This window comes from Panulirus ornatus, chromosome 58 (genome assembly GCF_036320965.1).
Source record: "Panulirus ornatus isolate Po-2019 chromosome 58, ASM3632096v1, whole genome shotgun sequence".
In the NCBI taxonomy this organism is placed as follows: domain Eukaryota; kingdom Metazoa; phylum Arthropoda; class Malacostraca; order Decapoda; family Palinuridae; genus Panulirus; species Panulirus ornatus.
The window spans coordinates 38,307,436-38,325,784 of NC_092281.1; the positions used below are offsets into that span (position 1 = coordinate 38,307,436).

Consider the following 18,349-nt stretch of genomic DNA (forward strand, 5'->3'; position numbering starts at 1 on the left):
AACCACCAACACCACCACCATCACCAACACCACCACCACCACCATCACCAACACCACCACCACCACCATCACCAACACCACCACCATCACACCACCACCACCACCACCTACACCCCCAACCACCACCACAAAAAAAAGTCAAAACATTTGTGAACTTCGCAACCAGGTGCGTGCAGGAGTCTTTTTAACTGGCTCTCCCCTTTCTTCAAGAACCACATTAGTTCCTTGTTACTTATGTAAACATTCTGTTTAACATTATATCATAAGAAAACAGAAAGTAGAACCAAGAAAGGTATCCTAAATATATCTTTCTCTTACGCCTCCGAGACTATTATCATCTTATTATCAAATCTCTTGCAGATATCGTGTCCACAATACTTGTTATAACAATCACAACAGATACTAATGACAGAACATGAGGATAAAAGACAAGTGAAAATGATCATAAATGTGAGAGATTCGCTTGGTGCGGGGAACGTAGTGACCCCGTCCAATATATGGTAGTAATGGTCACGCCCGTTCATGCTTCAGATCAAAGACATTGGTCACCTTAAGTGTGGGAGCCAACCTGACTACACGGCTCCCTTTTCTAATGCCCGCAGGAGCAGACCTATGGGGAAAATATGCATTATATCAAGAGTGAATGAGAAGACAAGAACTACTTCTCACAACTGACGACCTATGAATTTATGGACATTTTGTTGTTATTGTGGGTTGCTGGCGAAGTACACAAACTTTTCTTGTGTTTAAAGTGGGTTTGAGAGCCTCTAGTGATACACACATTCTATTGAACTACTGAAGTATGGGTTGGTACGTCTGTAGTCTTCCTGCTTATCAAATTTATGTAAATATCTCCTTTTGTCACGTAAAACTGCAGGCTCCCAAACCCCTACACTTTCCATGTTAGTGAAACGTACACTGGAAAGCCCGCAAACATTTATATTACCGCGAAAGGCAGGCAGGCAACTTAAAAAGCTGGCAGACAAGTGACACAGCAGGAAAGCAGGCAAGCAGGCAAGCAGGCAAGTAGGCAAAAAGGAAAGTAGACAAAAGGGCAGGCAGGCAGGCACGCAGAAAAAAGGCAGGAAGGTAAGCAATCAGGTGGACAAACTCAGGCAAGCAGGCAATGAAAAAACAGAGACGCAGGCAGTCAAGCAAAAAGGCAGGTAGACAAGAAAGAAAATAAACAAAAACGCAGGCAAGCAGATAGGCAAGAAAAGAAAAGAAAAAACAAGCAAGCATACAATGGTGTCTTAGCAGCATCTCTTCTTTATATATTATATATATATATATATATATATATATATATATATATATATATATATATATATATATATATATATATATATATATATATATATATATATATATATATATATATATATATATATATATATATATATATATATATATATATATATACCTCCTTCCAGAACATCTTTTTATTCTCCCTAAAATTTAATGATACTCTCTCACCCCAACTCTCATTTGCCCTTTTTTTCACCTCTTGCACCTTTCTCTTGACCTCCTGTCTCTTTCTTTTATACGTCTCCCACTCAATTTCATTTTTTCCCTGCAAAAATCGTCCAAATGCCTCTCTCTTCTCTTTCACTAATACTCTTACTTATTCATCCCACCACTCACTACCCTTTCTAATCAACCCACCTCCCACTCTTCTCATGCCACAAGCATCTTTTGCGCAATCCATCACTGATTCCCTAAATACATCCCATTCCTCCCCCACTCCCCTTACTTCCATTGTTCTCACCTTTTTCCATTCTGTACTCAGTCTCTCCTGGTACTTCCTCACACAAGTCTCCTTCCCAAGCTCACTTACTCTCACCACCCTCTTCACCCCAACATTCACTCTTCTTTTCTGAAAACTCATACAAATCTTCACCTTAGCCTCCACAAGATAATGATCAGACATCCCTCCAGTTGCACCTCTCAGCACATTAACATCCAAAAGTCTCTCTTTCGCGCGCCTGTCAATTAACACGTAATCCAATAGTGCGTAAGACAAGGGAGCAAATGGGAACTTCAGTGAAGGGCGCTAATGGGGAGGTGATAACAAGTAGTGGTGATGTGAGAAGGAGATGGAGTGAGTATTTTGAAGGTTTGTTGAATGTGTTTGATGATAGAGTGGCAGATATAGGGTGTTTTGGTCGAGGTGGTGTGCAAAGTGCGAGGGTTAGGGAAAATGAGTTGGTAAACAGAGAAGAGGTAGTAAAAGCTTTGCGGAAGATGAAAGCCGGCAAGGCAGCAGGTTTGGATGGTATTGCAGTGGAATTTATTAATAAAGGGGGTGACTGTATTGTTGACTGGTTGGTAAGGTTATTTAATGTATGTATGACTCATGGTGAGGTGCCTGAGGATTGGCGGAATGCGTGCATAGTGCCATTGTATAAAGGCAAAGGGGATAAGAGTGAGTGCTCAAATTACAGAGGTATAAGTTTGTTGAGTATTCCTGGTAAATTATATGGGAGGGTATTGATTGAGAGGGTGAAGGCATGTACAGAGCATCAGATTGGGGAAGAGCAGTGTGGTTTCAGAAGTGGTAGAGAATGTGTGGATCAGGTATTTGCTTTGAAGAATGTATGTGAGAAATACTTAGAAAAGCAAATGGATTTGTATGTAGCATTTATGGATCTGGAGAAGGCATATGATAGAGTTGATAGTTATGCTCTGTGGAAGGTATTAAGAATATATGGTGTGGGAGGCAAGTTGTTAGAAGCAGTGAAAAGTTTTTATCGAGGATGTAAGGCATGTGTACGTGTAGGAAGAGAGGAAAGTGATTGGTTCTCAGTGAATGTAGGTTTGCGGCAGGGGTGTGTGATGTCTCCATGGTTGTTTAATTTGTTTATGGATGGGGTTGTTAGGGATATGAATGCAAGAGTTTTGGAAAGAGGGGCAAGTATGAAGTCTGTTGGGGATGAGAGAGCTTGGGAAGTGAGTCAGTTGTTGTTCGCTGATGATACAGCGCTGGTGGCTGATTCATGTGAGAAACTGCAGAAGCTGGTGACTGAGTTTGGTAAAGTATGTGAAAGAAGAAAGTTAAGAGTAAATGTGAATAACATCACGGTTATTAGGTACAGTAGAGTTGAGGGTCAAGTCAATTGGGAGGTAAGTTTGAATGGAGAAAAACTGGAGGAAGTAAAGTGTTTTAGATATCTGGGAGTGGATCTGGCAGCGGATGGAACCATGGAAGCGGAAGTGAATCATAGGGTGGGGGAGGGGGCGAAAATCCTGGGAGTATTGAAGAATGTGTGGAAGTCGAGAACATTATCTCGGAAGGCAAAGGTTGGTATGAACACATTTATTATACAACTATATATAATTCATATTATATACATTACCACATTTCCTGCACTTTCCATCACAAATTTGCCGAGGTCATAACCTTGTAGTTACCATTACCTTACAACCTTAAAGATGGTGGTCTACAACACCTCTAGATTGATGGAGAAAACGAAAAGTTTAGTTTTACTATTAAGACCACAGAAATGCGGTAATTCCACTTCACTACCACTAACTACTAGTTATTTTACTTATTGATTTTTACGGCTAAGATTTTCATCCTCTGAGCGAAGCCATACAATAATCATCCTTATCTACTCTGAGCATTGGATAGCCTCCTGATGATCAAGATTGCTGTTTTGGTTGTCCGTTTCCCTTGTTACTGCTGCGCCTCACTGCACACCTTACATGAGTGCCTTCCACAGTAATAGGGACAGCTGCTGGGCCTCACTGTAGCTACTTCTGGGACGGTTGCCAATCTTCCTCGTATTCCCTCATGACCACCGCGCCAAACCGACTCCCGCCATCAGGCCGAGACGCACAAACATTTCTGACAAAATTGAGACAACCGCTTTCGCGTCAGTTTTGACACCAAGTGAATTTATACGACAATTACGCTCAAGATGCTTGGTTTTTCGTTCATGGATTGAACAGAAGCAACCAACGATGGTTGCTACTGCCCAATCCATGAAGTCCCCCCCACCACGGAAAGGTAACCAAGCTTCGGGGGGGATGGGTGTTTACCCTGACGCCAACGGAGAAACTCAGTACAATATCTTTATTATAACTTTCCTTAATCTTGAAAAATGAATCAATCGGAGGGAACAATAGCCCCAGTCATATGAAGATTGGCTAACCGAATGTATATAGTTGTCAGGCCTCCTAAAACTTGTATATTTTCGATCATTAGAGCATCCATCTATTCATCTCATATTAGTGTTGCTAGGACAGTTGTCTATTAGTGCAGAGATCTTTTCCTCGGTAAAGAAAGTGTAGCCGGACTCCGCCCTCATGAGGTTACTGCACGACAGCAAAGATCACCCTTTGGTAGGCTGTGCTATAGGCAGCACAGCTCCGTCAAAGATCTCACTCCATAAGTGAACTTATATAGATTCTTGTCTATAAGGAACTCAACAGTTCTTCTCCAGTGAAAGCAAAAAATCATCGAGAAATTCATTTGCTTCCTCAATATCAGGATCTTGTGGCTCTGTGTGGGGGACGGGGCTGGTGGCTTGTGTGACTGGCTGTGTCTGGAGAGCGGGGCTGGTGGTCTCTGTGACTGGCTGTGTCTGGGGAGCGGGGCTGATTATCTCTGTGACTTGCTGTGTCTGGGGAGCGGAGCTGGTGGTCTCTGTGACTGGCTGTGTCTGGAGATCAGGGGAAGTCTTGGGGATAAATTTCAATATACTGTGAGCGATATCGTCTCTCAACCGATTCCTCTCGATCTTCTCTTGCACGGCTTTCATGATACGTTTGGGCGGCTTTCTCCATTTTCTTTGCATTTCAACCTGTGATCCTGCGCCATCGAGCCACATGATACCAGAATAGTATCGTTCCTGTTTCCCAACGGGTCCAATCTTGGTGTCACACATGATGCCGAGGGAACCCAAATGGCGGCCGATGTTTACGTTGGAAGCCACGGGCTCGTTATGTATCTTGCAGTAACTTTCATACCGTTGCTGCAGCTCTTTCCTGCTGATAAGGTACCGCTTCATAGTAATAGTCTTTCCCTTCATTTGAACGAAGGTATTCATGAAACTAACAAAGGAAGCCTTTCCTTTGTAATCCCGTTTGTAGTAACAGAAAGCCATTGAAGACGTGGATTGGGTCAGGCGAAGTTACACAGACTAACAAGATAGTCCTTTAATCACTGGTCCTGTATCAGCACTGAACTCGAAATACGTCAGAACGACAATTTCAACCCAGGGCTGGAGGCCCATTTGATGATATTCTCACGTCTTGCTCAACCAAGTAACCTCGGTTAGACCTTGTTTATATTCAAATATAGTAAAGCTAATATAGTGAAGTTAGATGATTCTATTTAATGTAAGTTGCAATGTAGTTTATATATTAATATATATACATGAAGGCAAGAAATGTCCAAAGTAAAATATTCATGAGGATGTCGTGAAGATGGCCTTGACCAAGATAAAGGCCACTGATATTGAAAACGAGATGACTGTGAGGATATAGTGAAGATAGATTTTCCTGAAGATAAAGTTCAGTGGTGTTGAAAGTGACTTTCTAAAATGATGTAGTGAAGATGACCTTTGGCCAAAAAAATACGCTAGTGATATTGAAAGTATGATGATTATGGGGATGTAGTGAAGATGGCTTTTATCAAGATAGAGGCCAATGATATTGAAAATTAGATAAATATAAGGATGTAGTGAAGATAGTCTTTGACCAAGATAAACGACATCGATGATGAAAACAAGATGACTGTGAAGATGTATTGAAAATAACCTTAAACCACAGAAAATCCATTGATATTCAAAATGATTATGATGATGTAGTGGAGATGGCGTTTAACTTTGAAAAACTCCAGTGATGTTGAAAATAACATCTTAAGCAAAAATAAACTACAAACAATCAAATCAGATAATTAATTCTAAAGCTAGGGTAACCATCTAGAAACATATATATATATATGGAAAAAGGTGAGAACAATGGAAGTAAGGGGAGTGGGGGAGGAATGGGATGTATTTAGGGAATCAGTGATGGATTGCGCAAAAGATGCTTGTGGCATGAGAAGAGTGGGAGGTGGGCTGTTTAGAAAGGGTAGTGAGTGGTGGGATGAAGAAGTAAGAGTATTAGTGAAAGAGAAGAGAGAGGCATTTGGACGATTTTTGCAGGGAAAAAATGCAATTGAGTGGGAGAAGTATAAAAGAAAGAGACAGGAGGTCAAGAGAAAGGTGCAAGAGGTGAAAAAAAGGGCAAATGAGAGTTGGGGTGAGAGACTATCAGTAAATTTTAGGGAGAATAAAAAGATGTTCTGGAAGGAGGTAAATAGGGTGCGTAAGACAAGGGAGCAAATGGGAACTTCAGTGAAGGGCGCAAATGGGGAGGTGATAACAAGTAGCGGTGATGTGAGAAGGAGATGGAATGAGTATTTTGAAGGTTTGTTGAATGTGTCTGATGACAGAGTGGCAGATATAGGGTGTTTTGGTCGAGGTGGTGTGCAAAGTGAGAGGGTTAGGGAAAATGATTTGGTAAACAGAGAAGAGGTAGTAAAAGCTTTGCGGAAGATGAAAGCCGGCAAGGCAGCAGGTTTGGATGGTATTGCAGTGGAATTTATTAAAAAAGGGGGTGACTGTATTGTTGACTGGTTGGTAAGGTTATTTAATGTATGTATGACTCATGGTGAGGTGCCTGAGGATTGGCGGAATGCGTGCATAGTGCCATTGTACAAAGGCAAAGGGGATAAGAGTGAGTGCTCAAATTACAGAGGTATAAGTTTGTTGAGTATTCCTGGTAAATTATATGGGAGGGTATTGATCGAGACGGTGAAGGCATGTACAGAGCATCAGATTGGGGAAGAGCAGTGCGGTTTCAGAAGTGGTAGAGGATGTGTGGATCAGGTGTTTGCTTTGAAGAATGTATGTGAGAAATACTTAGAAAAGCAAATGGATTTGTATGTAGCATTTATGGATCTGGAGAAGGCATATGATAGAGTTGATAGAGATGCTCTGTGGAAGGTATTAAGAATATATGGTGTGGGAGGCAAGTTGTTAGAAGCAGTGAAAAGTTTTTATCGAGGATGTAAGGCATGTGTACGTGTAGGAAGAGAGGAAAGTGATTGGTTCTCAGTGAATGTAGGTTTGCGGCAGGGGTGTGTGATGTCTCCATGGTTGTTTAATTTGTTTATGGATGGGGTTGTAAGGGAGGTAAATGCAAGAGTCCTGGAAAGAGGGGCAAGTATGAAGTCTGTTGGGGATGAGAGAGCTTGGGAAGTGAGTCAGTTGTTGTTCGCTGATGATACAGCGCTGGTGGCTGATTCATGTGAGAAACTGCAGAAGCTGGTGACTGAGTTTGGTAAAGTGTGTGGAAGAAGAAAGTTGAGAGTAAATGTGAATAAGAGCAAGGTTATTAGGTACAGTAGGGGTGAGGGTCAAGTCAATTGGGAGGTGAGTTTGAATGGAGAAAAACTGGAGGAAGTGAAGTGTTTTAGATATCTGGGAGTGGATCTGTCAGCGGATGGAACCATGGAAGCGGAAGTGGATCATAGGGTGGGGGAGGGGGCGAAAATTTTGGGAGCCTTGAAAAATGTGTGGAAGTCGAGAACATTATCTCGGAAAGCGAAAATGGGTATGTTTGAGGGAATAGTGGTTCCAACAATGTTGTATGGTTGCGAGGCGTGGGCTATGGATAGAGATGTGCGCAGGAGGATGGATGTGCTGGAAATGAGATGTTTGAGGACAATGTGTGGTGTGAGGTGGTTTGATCGAGTAAGTAACGTAAGGGTAAGAGAGATGTGTGGAAATAAAAAGAGCGTGGTTGAGAGAGCAGAAGAGGGTGTTTTGAAATGGTTTGGGCACATGGAGAGAATGAGTGAGGAGAGATTGACCAAGAGGATATATGTGTCGGAGGTGGAGGGAACGAGGAGAAGAGGGAGACCAAATTGGAGGTGGAAAGATGGAGTGAAAAAGATTTTGTGTGATCGGGGCCTGAACATGCAGGAGGGTGAAAGGAGGGCAAGGAATAGAGTGAATTGGAGTCATGTGGTATACAGGGGTTGACGTGCTGTCAGTGGATTGAATCAAGGCATGTGAAGCGTCTGGGGTAAACCATGGAAAGCTGTGTAGGTATGTATATTTGCGTGTGTGGACGTGTGTATGTACATGTGTATGGGGGGGGGGGGGGTTGGGCCATTTCTTTCGTCTGTTTCCTTGCGCTACCTCGCAAACGCGGGAGACAGCGACAAAGTATAAAAAAAAAAAAAAAAAAAAAAAAATATATATATATATGTGTGTGTGTGTGTGTGTGTGTGTGTGTGCCCACATGTTCGTATGTATGTGTGTGGTGTGTCTTTGTGTATGGTGTACCTTTGTGTAGGGTGTTGTTGCTAACGGCTCGGACCTCACTTCCCTGACCGTGTTATTTGTCTTAGTAATTCTGCGTTGAAGCAGATGTTGACCAGTCATCCAGCACCTGAACCCTTATCAACGGCGTCAGGTCAAGGCGTAGGGGCCAGCTGCGGGGTATGTCATCCCGTGCGTTCGTTGCTGTCGTAGACAAAGGAACAAAGGAGTTTGAATTCACGCCATATGTGGGCCGGACCTTAGGCCTCCTTCAGCCAATTACGTCAAGATGAGGGCGTGACAATCAGTCTTTTGACATATCAAGGGCAATTGTGTCATTCTGACCTATCGTAACCATAGGTGGCGGATCAAGGCGTGGCTAGCTGTTCCTGCCTTGCTGGTCCTTCAGATAAAAGGCTCAGATGGTCGTCTGGGAGTCGATTCCTTCAGCAGTCCCGAGCCCCGCAAGGTAATGTAGGCTTTCCCTGTCTCGAACCCCGCAGCCACCGCTGTCTTAGTTTGTAAGATGTTTACTGTATCACGTCAGGTTAACTAAGTGTAACGATGATGTTTACTGTGTCACGTCAGGTGTAGCTAAGTGTAACGATGATGTTTACTGTGTTACGTCAGGTTTAGCTAAGTTTAACGATGATGTTTACTGTGTCACGTCAGGTCTAACTAAGTGTAATGTTATTGAACAAATTGTCATAAAGGAAAGAGATCTCCTGGCTTGAAATCTTATCTGGAAAGTTAACTTATGTTCAATGTTAAGCTCATGTTCAGTGTTAACGTAAATGATTCATGCCTGATTTATGTGTTCACCTTGTACATTTGAATTCTTTTATTATAAGTAATTCTAACTTTGATGTTTGTTTTAATCCCATAACGTTAAGATAGCGTTATCCTGAGTTGTGTAACATAACAAATCTAACGTCCTTGCAAAGATAAGGATCAGCATAGTATTTGTAACATATGCATGTTACTGGCGACCTTGCTCGAATAAGTATTGAGTTCGTAACATAGATTGGCGACCTCGCCGGGATATTTCTTGCCTTAACGGAATCTCCTTCCTTGATTCGTTAATCATGTCGTTGACCAGTGCTGACGCTGATCAGTGTAATGATTGAGGTCGTGAAACAGGCAGTGCTGAATGTGTAGACCTGGTCAGATTTATGTCAAGTATTTTTGCAAAAAGGGCGATTTATGCACGTAGTGGCTACGCTCCAAACTTGGTACGGAGAGACGTTCGAAGGGTTCAGATGGCAAAGGAAAGTCCGGTAATAATGTAATCCCACCTGAATCTGCTACCTTGCCAGTAACTCATAAAAGTCAAGGGAAATATTCCCAGAAAGTTAAAGTTTGCTTCCACTGTGGCAAGGCTGGGCACCAGGTGAGGGAGTGCTGGGCTCGGGTGAAGGAATCCAGAGACTCTACTTTTTGAATTTATATGTAGGCCCGTGAGTCTCTTCTCAACTTTAGGGCCACTTAGTAAAGTAGGTGAGGCTGTCCCTGCTCCTAGGAAAGTGAGGGATTGCGAAAGTGTTGATCAATCTGTAGTTAAAGATCCGTTCTGTGGGAACTGCAATGCGTTCTTGTCTGAGGGCTATGTGGTGTACGACGAAAAGTGACCGTATTACGGAATTCTGGTGCGCTGCAGTCCCTGACGTTGGATGGCTTGGTGCCGCGAGAAGAGCTTGGGGACCGAGTCTTACTAGATGGACTGTCCGGTCCCAAGGAAGCTCGACTAGTCGATGTGAGGGTAGAAACAGATCTCTTCACGGGCCATGCTTTTGTAGGGGTTGTAGATAAGTTGCCTGTCTTAGACGTGGACTTTGTGTTAGGCAGCGACCTAGCGAGTGGGAAGATGAACCCAGTGCCGGTGTTGCCTACGGGCCCGGTGAAGTCCACGGAGGCAGTGTAGCTTGATGAAGAGGTACCAGAGATAGTCCCCGACCACGATGATGCCAGGTCCATGACAGCTGGCACGGCAGGCCGTGTGCCTGAGGACATAGCCGTTGAAACGCAGAAAGTGAAAACTACAGTCACTGCCCGAGAGTGAGCCGAGTGAGGTGGAGCTCTCTGTTAATGAGGAGGTGGTGTCCAGCGTCATGTAATGGGGAAGACGAGGAGTGGCAGGCAGTTCACCAGGTGGTAGTGCCGCGTCCCTACAGGAGGGAGATTTTGAAGCTTCCGCATAAATCAAGCTTCGCCGGTCATTTAGAGGTGAGGAGATGGTCTATTGGCAGATTGGATTGACAGGTTTCGCATCTTGCTGGAAAGTTTGGGTTTATATATGGTTATAGATGGGTGTTGTGTGTGATGTATGGTTGTAGGTGGGAGTTGTGCGTGTTATATGGTTGTAGGTGGGTGTTGTGTGTGATGTATGGCTGTAGGTGAGTATTGTGTGTGAAAAATGGTTGTAGGTGGGTACTGCGTGTAATGTATGGTTGTAGGTGGGTGCTGTGTGTGATATATGGTTGTAGGTGAGAGTTGTGTGTGATGTATGGTTGTAGGTGAGTGTTGTGTACGATGTATGGTTGTAGGTGAGTGTTGTGTGTGATGTATAGTTGTAGGTGGGTGTTGTGTGTGATGTATGGTTGTAGGTGAGTGTTGTGTGTGATGTATGGTTGTAGGTGGGTGTTGTGTGTGATGTATGGTTGCAGGTGGGTGTTGTGTGTGATGTATGGTTGTAGGTGGGTGTTGTGTTTGATGTATGGATGTAGGTGGGTGTTATGTGTGATGTATGGTTGTAGGTGGGTGTTGTAGGTATAGTTGATGTAGACGGGTCAGAACGACTTCCTCTCTTCTGTTCTTCGTGCATCACCAGGTCGTCCAGTCTGCTACTTGTGGTTTATATTTGCTGGGTATTGTCAGGCTGGTCCACTGACTTTGCCACACAATAAATATTGAATTCTTTCCTAAGATAAGGCGGGAGCCCAGTTCCCGAGGGATCGGAACCATCTCGTCGAGTTCTGATGTTGACTTAGCCAACCGGTCTGCCTGCTCATTGCCGTATATATTGCAATGACCAGCCAGGCACCCAGATCAAGATGATATCTTTATTACATGTATCAACTTTAGTAATATCATTGCCATGAATTTCATTTGACTCTGTGTGGCCAGAGTTAATTGCCTTAAGGGCTGAAAGTGAATCAGAAAAGATCATTGCTTTGTCATGATTTGAATTGATTATGTAATCTATGGCTCGATCAATAGCAAATAATTCCGCGCCCAAAATAGATGTTTGGTCTGGCACACTCCACCGACCATACACTTGCACCCAGGCATTCGTTCATCTTGGAGCCGTCAGTGTAGAAGTGATAATATGACACATGTTTGACGATGATCTCACGAAAACGCTGGTGTACCTCGCACTCTGGCAAGTCAGCCTTATTGGCTGGAAGCTAACTTGTCATAATTTTGGTTCTTTTAACCTGCCATGGAGGTAATTTCCTCTTGATCAGCGAGTCCACTTCACTCACTTTGATGCCCGAGTTCTCACCGACGAGGTGTATTCTGACGGCCAGGGGCCTGACGCCTCTCTCGACAAGCTGTGAACATTCCTTTATGAGGCGACAGGTGGGAGTATTGTTTCTTCTGGCCATCAGAATATCACTTTTCCAGGCTAAAATGTCGCGTCTTAGCTGGAGAGGAGGAGGCACATTTGCTTCAACTTCCATTCGTGGAACTCCTGTGCATGATTGAGCTCCAAGACACATTCGTAAACATTTATTCTGTAACATATCCAGCCTCCTCAGGGTATACTCGCCTGCCGAAACATACACCTGAGAGCCAGAGTCTAATTTAGATGTAACCAAGGACTTATATGCCATTAATATAGATTTTCTGTCAGCTCCCCAGAAGGAACCCGAGAGATATTTGAGGATATTTAACCTTTTATTACAATTTACCACTAAGTAGTCAATATGACTTTTCCGATTCAATCTTTTATCAAAATACAGTCCAAGAAATTTAGCATTATTGCGAGAAGGGATCGCGTTGGTATGTAATGTTAACTGCAAATTCAGGATAATATTTTACCGGGAAAAAACAACCGCAATACTTTTGTTGAGTGAGAAGCTAGATCCCCGTTGTAGCGGCCAACGATGAACGGATCAAGCGTAGCTTGAACCCGCTCAGCCGAAAATTGTGCATTAGGCGAGGAATGCCACAATGCAATAATCATCAGCATAAATTGAGTATTTAAGATTTCACGGGACGGAAGCTGGAGTCAGAATATCATTAATCATTATTGGGCATCAGAGGAGGTTTGAACTTTAGGTTCTGTTCGAGGAGAAGGTGAGAGTTTTTCGGTGGCGATGGTCTTTGTGACGGAAGGAGTCTGCGTGGCAACTGTACACATAACAGGCTTGTGTTTCAATGCCGAAGCATAGGATTCATTGGGGTTGGGAGTCTCACAAGACTCCTTAACCCTCTTCCTAGCCTCGCCATACGAAATGTTTTTACGTGTCTTCACCTCACACACTTCCTTCTCGAACTTGAACCGTGGACATTCCCGGTCCCAGCTTGGATGGTTGCCTGAAGCAACGCAAACGGTTCGGGATGTAAGGTCTTACTTGGCAACGTAAGTAACCAACGAAGATCTCATCCGGGAGATTTGATTATCCAAATGTCAAATTTATCAACTGGGCCACATCAACGTCTGCCAGTTCCTTCACAATTTCGTCCTCCGACATGTCCATGAGTTCCAGACAGTAGATAATTCCCCTGCACGAGTTCATGGATACTGGAATTGTGACCACGACCTTGTAAATATGGAACTGGGTCACCTTGAGCAAATCGGCTACCTGATCGCCGACTTGACCTTGACCAGATCACCACTTGACAGTTTCCTGACCATGTCAACGGGCCCTGACCAGCCATCAATGACCTTCCTGATCAAGAAGGGATTGAGGGAGGCCAGGGGCGTTGAACCGGTCTCATGTATGTTAACAAATTTAACGTTTCTAGCTTTGATGTTGGGTCGTTCATTACCACTTCCCAGTACGGGGGCAGTGGATGGTTTCCCGTTATCCATCCTAACAGGGACCTCGTCCCAAACTAGGTGGTGAGCCACCCCAGACAGTGGGGAAAAAAGAACTACCTTACCCCCACAAAAAAGATGAGGCAGTTGGTCGAGCAGTAAGGTTTTCAGAGTTGGGCCGGACACACAAAGGCCAGGCTGAGTTCTCCTGCGGTCAGTGAAAGTTTAATCCTGCACAACCAACCTTATGAATACAAGTTGGACGCAACAGATATCAAGCCTTATAAACCAAGCCAGGGTAAGCACTGGCACGGGAGGAAGAGCTACAACCTGGCTACAAGACGCAGCAGCGGTCACCACCGTGGCAGCAACGTGACTGTGATGATGATTGTCAAGTTCTTATCCTGATATTATATATATAGCATTACTGATGACCTTGAGACTCCTCTTACATGTTCAATATATATTCATACAGTTACATTATCATTCTTTTAGTATCATTTTGTGTTTAGAAAATATCTATAAGTCATTATAACTGTGTTATTTCAAATGTTCAGCAACATAATAAAGTTATATTTACATTAGAAAGACAGACAACAGAAGGCCTGATTGGCCCACGACTGGGTTGTGTGAAAAACAAAAATAATAGCTTGACAAGAAAAATTTGATTCTGCGCATTAGCCTTCTAGTGTCCCCGTTATCGCTGTCTTTTATACGTTAATTTCTGGCGTTTTTCTCAAAGTATACCTGACTTTATAAGATATTTTTCTAAACGACTTTTGAAAGTATTTATGGTTTCAGCATTCACTACGTCTGACGGTAACTTATTCTAGTGTTAAACCACACCTATAGGAAAAGAAACTTTATCCCACGTCCGTACTACATCATTTAGCTTTGAGTTTTATTCCATTTGTCCTGGTAACCGCATTTTCTTGTATTTCGAAAAGATGCTCGACGTTCACTTTATCGAACTTATTCGGAATTTTGAACACTTGGATTAAGTCGCTGCGAAGTCAACGTGTCTTAAGGGAGAAGAGATCCAATCATTATAGCCTCTCTTCGTATACCAGATTTCTAAAGGATGAATTCCAGATTTCTTCAACTTGCCTGTCGGCTGATAGAGAGAGAGAGAGAGAGAGAGAGAGAGAGAGAGAGAGAGAGAGAGAGAGAGAGAGAGAGAGAGAGAGAGAGAGAGAGAGAGAGAAACATATCTACGAGTATTTACGATCACAAAAAAATACTGAAAACAAAGGCCCCGCCGGGAATCGAACCCGGACCAACTGTTTATGAGGCAGATGTGCTAACCACTACACCACGGAGCCACTTGTCAGTGGCGGAAAAATCTCTTATATATTAACAAACGTGACTGAGGACTTAAAGAATCTGGTACAAACATAATAATTATTGTGATAAATGATTTGTTTATGATAGATATGTATTATGTTGTATTATAATGGTTGTTCATAGCCAAGATCTTTAAGCATGAATCCTTGAGATTATATAAGAAATAATAAAAACGTGTTAGAAACATCAAAACTTGTGTTTATAAAGAACAGAATGCATTATCATGTGTGTATCTAAGTGAAAATGTAATACAAGGAGCTAGTTTAAGGCAGGAGTGTTTCATATTTTAACAAAATATTTACATCTACGTCCCTATTCTTTCATCATCATTTCTTATGTTTACTATCAAGAAATGCCTCATATCTTACATGAAAATTCTGTATAGGTATTTGATCAATATTCTCCAACAACTCGTGGTATAACTCTTCGTTAGTGAAGTTTATTTTGTGTAATGGATCATGCATTACAAAGTTGTGTCTATCCACACAAGTGTTACACGTCCCAGGTAAAGATATATTCTAGAGATAGTGTATATCTAACATATATATGTGTTTTATAAATATTTATAAAAAGTTTTCCTGAGGGACAATACCTAAGACTTTCGTATTAAAGTTGATCAGTTGTAAGTGATCAAGCATTACAAAGGTGTGTCCATTGCCACAGGTGCTACTGATCCCGGGTCAAGGTATTTCACCATCTTTGTATCTTTAACCTTTCTAGTTATACATGTTTCATCCGTGATTCCATCCTCACAATCGATGACCAATCAACTACCGCGGAGGCGTAGCACAGAAATCATTGGGCCGCAGAGGACCAATCATAAATCGCAAGCAGCAGCGGTCCACCAATAGGGAGTCGACACACAGTAGCGTTGCCCAAGTGGCTACCGGGGACACAATATGGAGGAGTGGCCACGCCCGGACACTGGCTCATCTGGGTCTATTCCTTGCTCTTCATAATCCTAAACACAATATCTTTTCATCGTAGGGAATTTATTACCTCATTAACGGAGTTACGATCTGCCTTTATTTCCGATCGTTTGAAGATAGTAAGAAGGTCGAGAGTGTGATGAGTAGGGACACAAAAATAGTCCTTCTCAGGAGGAGGGTAACAGGTCCTGAGTCTCAGCCCAGGTGATGGTGTGAACAGTATTATTATTATTACCACACATCACCAGCACACCTTTGATGGTGCTCCTACACCTTCGTATTATTATTACCACACATCACCAGCACACCTTTGATGGCGCTCCTACACCTTCGTATTATTATTACCACACATCACCAGCACACCTTTGATGGCGCTCCTACACCTTCGTATTATTATTACCATACATCACCAGCACACCTTTGATGGCGCTCCTACACCTTCGTATTATTATTACCACACATCACCAGCACACCTTTGATGGCGCTCCTACACCTTCTTATTATTATTACCACACATCACCAGCACACCTTTGATGGTGCTCCTACACCTTCGTATTATTATTACCACACATCACCAGCACACCTTTGATGACACTCCTACACCTTCGTATTATTATTACCACACATCACCAGCACACCTTTGATGGTGCTCCTACACCTTCGTATTATTATTACCACACATCACCAGCACACCTTTGATGGCGCTCCTACACCTTCGTATTATTATTACCACACATCACCAGCACACCTTTGATGGTGCTCCTACACCTTCGTATTATTATTACCACACATCACCAGCACACCTTTGATGGTGCTCCTACACCTTCGTATTATTATTACCACACATCACCAGCACACCTTTGATGGTGCTCCTACACCTTCGTATTATTATTACCACACATCACCAGCACACCTTTGATGGCACTCCTACACCTTCGTATTATTATTACCACACATCACCAGCACACCTTTGATGACGCTCCTACACCTTGGTGGCTGCTGCACTCCACACAGGAGCAGGGGATGATGGCACATATCTATGAAGCAAAAAGGTTTTCGATGAGACTGTGCTATTTCTTCCCTTCCCTGGTCGATGATACAGCCTTTCCCCAAGGTTACTTGTCATTCTTGGTGTAACGACGTACGGGTTGAGTCCGGTAACACCTTCTGAATAATAGTATGTGACAGAGTGGAGTGACCAGGATGAAAAGCGTGTTCTGCACCTCAACTGACTGATTATATGATAAGAATAAAGAGAATTACACACATAAATGTCACTTGCAAGGATCAAGCCAGAGATGAAGCATTGATAACTAGAAGGGTTAAGGAAACAAAAATTGTAAAATACCTTGACCCGGGATCAGTAGCACCTGTGGCAATGGACACACCTTTGTAATGCTTGATCACTTACAACTGATCAACTTTAATACGAAAGTCTTAGGTATTGTCCCTCAGGAAAACTTATTATAAATATCTATAAAACACATATATATGTTAGATATACACTATCTCTAGAATATATCTTTACCTGGGACGTGTAACACGTGTGTGGATAGACACAACTTTGTAATGCATGATCCATTGCACTAAATTATATCTTCACTATACCCTCTTCTTCACCAGACAGTTACTTCTACCATACCATCATCACTGTACTCTCTAATGTTTACTAAAAATAATTTTTATCTTCACTACATAATCATTTCATATAAACTTTACTCTTTTATAACCCTTATCTCTACTACATTTGTATATTCACTACATTCTTTCCTTCAGTACAACCTATCTTGACAATATCCTTATCATCACTATACTCTTCCTCACTACACTCTCATCTTAACATCATCCTTCTGTTTACCGAACTTAGTTCAAAGTCTGACTTGAACGTAGCTTTCGAAAGTTTGTGTTCCTCATTGTGTTACCCCCTTATTATCATTGTAAAGGCAATTGTCACTACTCACTAACGAAACCCTCATCTTCACTACACTCTCATCATTATCATTACTTCTTAATGTTCAATACAAAATTTTAACATATATATTTATCTTCACTACAGAATAATTTTCATTGCACCTTAATCTTCATTACTCCTTGTTTCAGCTACATCCGTATCTTCCACTCATTCTTATATCTTATATTAATTACATCTTTACAATATCTTTATGTCTTCTCTGTTCCGTCTTTTGAAAAATTGAAAATGAGAGTAAAGGATTTCCGGCCTTCTCCTCCCTCCCCTTTTAGTCGCCTTGTACGACACGCAGGGAATACGTGGCAAGTATACTTTCTTCCCTATCCCCAGGGATAACAGCATCTGGTGTTCCCAGACGGTCACCCATCCAAGTACTGACCAGACCCAACGTTGCTTAACTTGACTGATCAAACGATATATATATATATATATATATATATATATATATATATATATATATATATATATATATATATATATATATATATATATATATATATATATGTATATATATATATATATATATATATATATATATATATATATATATATATATATATATATATATATATATATATATATATATATATATATACACATACACACACAAGACTGAAAACAATGAATTTCCAAAATAAAAAATGGAGGCGCCGGGGTTTGAACCCGGGTCCTCTCGCATGCCAAGCGAGTGCTCTACCACTGAGCTACGCCCCCAAGAACATATTTTGTGACATAGTATTATATGAAGTACTGAGATTACCACGGCAAAATACTGTTTGACCGACCGTTGCCGACTTGCCGGCAA

General features: G+C 42.2%; 2 non-coding genes across 2 annotated transcripts; both read right to left on the reverse strand.

Annotated features, from left to right (window-relative positions):
* Positions 1 to 14,552: 14,552 nt before the first annotated feature.
* On the reverse strand, positions 14,553 to 14,624 carry TRNAM-CAU (transfer RNA methionine (anticodon CAU)). The gene has a single exon. It is a non-coding gene; the product is annotated as a tRNA-Met (tRNA).
* Positions 14,625 to 18,186: 3,562 nt separating this feature from the next.
* Positions 18,187 to 18,258, reverse strand: TRNAA-GGC (transfer RNA alanine (anticodon GGC)). The gene has a single exon. It is a non-coding gene; the product is annotated as a tRNA-Ala (tRNA).
* Between the last annotated feature and the right edge of the window lie 91 nt (positions 18,259 to 18,349).